Genomic DNA, 5,774 nt, shown 5'->3' with positions numbered 1-5,774 from the left:
TAACTCTTACAAAATAACTTAGTCCAATCTTATGTGTCGTTTGCATCTCTGTTTCCTGAATTCTTCATAGATTTGATTGTTAAAATCACAGGAAGAGGAAGATAACGAGCTCAAAATAATTAAGAGAGACGTTGTTGAGTTTCAAATCGATTTTTCCAGAATGATAGAAACGACACTACGACAGAATAACAGATTTGGATAAAACTTAGATTAATTTGTTTGAGTTGGGTTTGAAATTAAAATTAGAAATAGGAAAATCATATTTTTTGGTTTGAACTAAATTAACTAGTTAACAAATTTATTTAGAAAAATTAAAATAATATGGCTTATTTAAAATAAATTAATTAAAAAAATTAGGGAGATTTGGTTCTTCGATTCTTGATCTAGGACCGAAAATCGAACCATACCCATTAGTTCTCGATTCAGATATCTCGTTTGGATATTTAACTTAAAAAGAACTGCTTGGTTCGATTCGGTTCAGTCGGTTAAGTTCGAAAATTTTGTCTAGCCCTAGAATGGTAGATCAATCATTTAACCTGAGGAACAGGGACTCTTAGATCTTTTCAAGCTAGCCATGGGTAAAATAGGTCTTATTGAGGACATACACATGTACAGTAGATTTTGCAAAATTGATCTTAATTGCAAACTAGTGTCCATTTTTTTTTGTGACTCAGGTGTTTGAGCTTTGTCCGACTAATTCCGATGAGTGGCGACTTGGCCCTGGTTTGCCACTCGGATAAATTCGAATGCGATCATAATTTATACATACTTGGGCCGAAAATTTGTGCTTACTACTGGACAACCCTCACACTACTTACCCAGTCAGGCTCCTTCCTTCTCACATATTTTAAGATATAATCAGGTAATATGTAATTTTTCGAAAAAATCTCCTGACAATTGCTCAACATCGATAAAATTCTTGAATGAGAAGTCCATAAGAACTCTCCTAACAAAATCGAATGGCAACGAATACATATGAGCTTGATCTCTCAGCAGATACATCGCAATATCAACATGATATACCTATGAAAAATGACACGTAAATAATAATGCATAATGAGTGAAATACATAGATTGCGATTGGGCATAGATCGTCTGCCATGCCCCATCCTTCACCATATTGTTAAACCATTTCTTGTTATCACGGAGTTTCAACCATTTAACTTATATACAACGTTGAAAAATTAAAAGTTGAATAACTATAAGTTGATTCATGGTACAATGTTTTAGATGAAGATGAATAAAACTTCAATTACCTCTTCAAAACTCTCTCTCTCACGCACGCGCGCGGGCGCACGCGCACACACGTTATTGTTAGGGGAATGGGGATTAAGTTTCTGTTGCTTATGGTTTTCTGTTTAGTTTTTGTTTTCAGAAGTTAGATTTTAAATGATTTTTTGTCTTCAAAACTCTCTCTCTCACGCACGCGCGCGGGCGCACGCGCACACACGTTATTGTTAGGGTAAAATGGATACTTGTTTGTTTGTTGTTATTATTGCTGCCTTTTAAAAAAAAAATTTAAATAAAATTAAATTTAGATATATTTAAGTGGAAATTATACCCACACCTACATTTAAATTTTCAACTTCAAAAATAAGATTGTAACTACTCTTCTTCAAAAACCAGGTTACAATTATTTCTTTCAATTTAAAATATAAATAACAATTCTCCAACTAACAACCATACCCCCACCCGAATCCCAAACCCTAATAATCTCCCAATCCAACATACCCACACTATCCCTCCATCACACACCAAAAGTCCCAGCCGTCGGTGATACCTTCAAATGCCGGCATCCGCTCGCCTTTGACGACCCCTTCAAATGCCGACATCCCTATCTGTCATCATTTATTACCATTCGGTAGCGTCGAGGCGCTGCTTCTCCCAGCAATGGCACCTCGGCGTCAATTGCAACCGGATGCTTTGCTGCTGCTGTTTTCTTATAGCCAGATGCAGTAACAACAGGTGTCTGCGATGCATAGAAAAATTAGGGAGGGGGTTTTGGGTTTTGTGGTGATTTCTTCCTCCTCCGATCTCTGATAAGCTTAGTCAGAGTTTTGTGTGTTTTGATTGTTGTTCGTTGGTGATCTGCCTTTTTTCAATTTGCAAATGTTGGTTGTTAGTGGTGGCGGTGGTGGTTTTGAATTTCAAAATGGTAGGTTGCTGGAGGTGGTTATGGTGGTGCCGGGAGGTGACAATGTTAGTTTGTTTTGGGAGTTGATGTGGTTGTCATTTGTTTTGGGAGTTGATGTGGTTGTCCGGGTGGTGTAGTGGTTTATGCGGCGGCAACAACAATAGTGCTTGATGGCAAATTTGGGAAACTTTTTGTGGGGGTTGTGGTTGTGGTTGTGTTGTGGAGTGGTAGGCTTGTGGCGGCAATGGTGTTGGCTGTAGTGTTTGAGACAATGGTTTTGCTATCAGGAGATGTGGCGGCGGCGGTGGTGCGGTGTGGTGCAGTCAGTCGTTGTGTTTTGGTGGTTGTTTTTGTTGTTGGCGGTTGTCGTGGTGGTGTTGTGGTGAGTGTGGGGTGTGGGGTGTAATAGTGATTGTGATCAATTATTTGGAATCGAGAGTAAAGTGTTTGGTATATGTGACCAAAGATTTGGTCACATGACCTTAAAATTTGATAAATTGTGACAAAAATAATCTATGACTTCAACAATTTGGTCTGTAATCTTAAAATTTGGTAATCTGTGACTAAAAATAATTCGTGATCTATAAAACTTTTAATTTGTGATTTCGAAATAATCTGTGATCTGCAAAAAATTTTATTTGTGACCTCAAAATAATCTGTGATCAATTAATTTGATGATATGTGACCAATAAATAAGTTTGTAACATATAATTATGAATTTATGACCATTAATCGTGTAATTGTGACTTTATTATTTTTATTTAATAAATATTTTAAATTAGTTAAATATACACCTGAATTTTGAAAATACAAATTGTCTACCTTATTTTTAAATTAGTGTAAATAATATACCTGAATTATGAATTTTTCTCTATATTTAATGGGAAGGAAATGGGTCAAAGGCCTTTTGTTAAAGTGGCCGGATGACCACAGTTATCTAGCAACCTGTAGGGTTATAAGGGTCCAATTAAATCCCATGCACGTTATAATTTCCGTGTATCGTGTCAAGTTTCTTGATTTCTTGATTTATTTGGTAATTCAAATGAATTCTACACAATTAAGATGAAAAACTAAATAGAGTCTTCTAAATGTCACATAATTGTTTAGCAGTAATGATAAATAACATTCTTCTTCTTTTATACTAGCATCAGGGTCCATGCGTCGAGTCTCGTTTGAAATTATGTGTACCATCTGATATTAGATTTTGAAAAGTTGTAAATGCTAACTTTTTCGATTATTCTTCGTCAAAGTTTTTAACCATACTAAATAGAATTAATCTCTTTCTTGTTGTAGTTTATCAGTATTCCATTAATATTTATTGCAAAAGGAAATATTATTAGGGTTTAGAGGTGAATGACAATTACACACCTGCAGCCTTAGAAATAATTACTATTGTATCTCTAATTCTGCCCTATAAATACAGAGCTTTGATTCTTAATAAAATACACAAGTTTATTGACTTCTCTCTGTTCTCTTCTCTTTTCTTCACTTTCACAACACGTTATCAGCACGATTTTTTTTTTCCAAAAAGATTCACGATGAATTATCAAGACACCTGTTTGATTGATAGTGCAACTATACATACTATTTTTCAAGACAAAAAATATTTTTTGAACTTAACATTGAAAGCGAATAATGTCAATCAATATCAAGTGCATTGAATATCGTTGAAAGCTCCAGAAGAGCTTGTATTATTTTACCAAATAATACAAAATTATATATTAACGATACACTTTATTTTAGCAAATTCAGAAGAAATTTGCTTAGTTTTAAAGATATCCGTTGCAATGGATATCATATTGAGACGACACAAGAAAATAATATCGAATATCTTTGTATAACTTCTTTTGCATCTGGTCAGAAGCAGATAAAATAAAAATTTCATGCACTCCCATATGATATGTATTATACATTTATAAAAATGGTTGAATCAAATAATGTCACGAACTAGAAGTTCGTTGGCCCAAAAAATTTTATACTTTGGCATGATCAACTTGGACATCCAGAAGCTATAATGATGTGTTGAATAATAAACATTTCACATGGACATCCTTTAAAGAACCATAAGATTCTTTTACCTAATGATTATCCATGTGTAGCTTGTTCACAATGTAAGTTAGTCATTAGACCATCAACTACAAAAATCAATATTGAATCTCCAACTTTCTTGGAAAAAACTCATGGAAATATATGTGGGCCAATACACCCACCACGTGAACTATTTCGTTATTTTATAGTATTAATTGATTTTTCTAATAGATGGTCACATATTTGCCTACTTTCCACTAGGAATGTAGTCTTTGCTAGACTACTTTCTCAAATTATAAAATTACGAGTACAATTTCTCGATTACTCAATTAAAACTATTCGCCTTGACAATGCTGGTGAATTTAGATAACAAGCATTCGATGATTATTGTATGTCAATCGAGATTGTAATTGAACATTCAGTTGCGCATGTCTATACACAAAATGGTTTGACAGAGTCGTTTATTAAGCGTCTACAACTTATTGCTAGACCATTACTTATGAAAACAAAACTAACAACTTCTGTTTGGGGTCATACCATACTACATGCTGAATCATTGGTTCGTATTAGATCAACTGCCTATTATCAATATTCACCTTTGCAATTGACATTTGGTTATGAACCTGATATTTCTCACCTACGGGTCTTTATTTGTGCTGTCCAAGTTCCTATTTCACCCCCACAACGTATTAAAATGGGTCCCCAACGAAAACTTGAAATTTATGTGGGTTTTGATTCACCATCAATTATTAGGTATCTTGAACCTTTAACGAGTGATTTATTTACTGTACGTTTTGCAATTGTTATTTTGATGAAATGACTTTCCCAACTTTGGAAGGGGAAAAACTATATCTTGAAAAATAAGGTAAAATTTCTTGAAATGAAACAACTCTATCTTATTTTGATCCCCATAGTAATCAATGTGAACAAGAGGTTGAAAAAATCATTTATTTGCAAAGAGTTGTAAATCAATTACCTGATGTATTTGTTGACACAAGAAAAGTGACAAAGTCATATGTTTCAGCAGAAAATATTCCAACAAAAATTGATGTCTCTGTAGGACAATTTGCTGTAGCAAATGAATCTCAAATACGCCAGAAACGTGGTCAACTAGTTGGTTGAAAAGACTCTGTACTTCGAAAAAGAAAAGTACATAAGAAAAACCAACCAAAAATTTCGGAAGAAGTTACATTAGAATAAATCGATCAATCAGATATTGAAAATACGGTTCCTGAAGAACCATAAGTGTCCGAAAATAATGAGATTTCAATAAATTATATGTTATCTCATAAATTATGGGAACAAAATAATGTTGTTATAAACAATATTTTCGCCTTTAATGTGGCTCTTGATATTGTACAAAATGAGGATCCTGAACTACCGTCGGTTAAAGATTGTCAAAATAGAAATGATTAGCCAAAATGGAAAGAAGTCATACAGGCATAATTGAATTCTTTGGAGAAATGAAAAAGTGTTTGGACCCGTGGTTTGAACACCTGAAAATGTAATCCCTGTTGGATACAAATGAGTCTTTGTACGAAAGAGAAATGAAAATAATGAGATCATAAGGTACAAAGCTCGACTAGTAGTTCAAGGTTTATCACAAAGACCA

Source organism: Olea europaea, chromosome 11 (assembly GCF_002742605.1).
Source record: "Olea europaea var. sylvestris chromosome 11, O_europaea_v1, whole genome shotgun sequence".
Lineage (NCBI taxonomy): Eukaryota > Viridiplantae > Streptophyta > Magnoliopsida > Lamiales > Oleaceae > Olea > Olea europaea.
Note: the sequence above shows the minus strand (reverse complement) of the source record.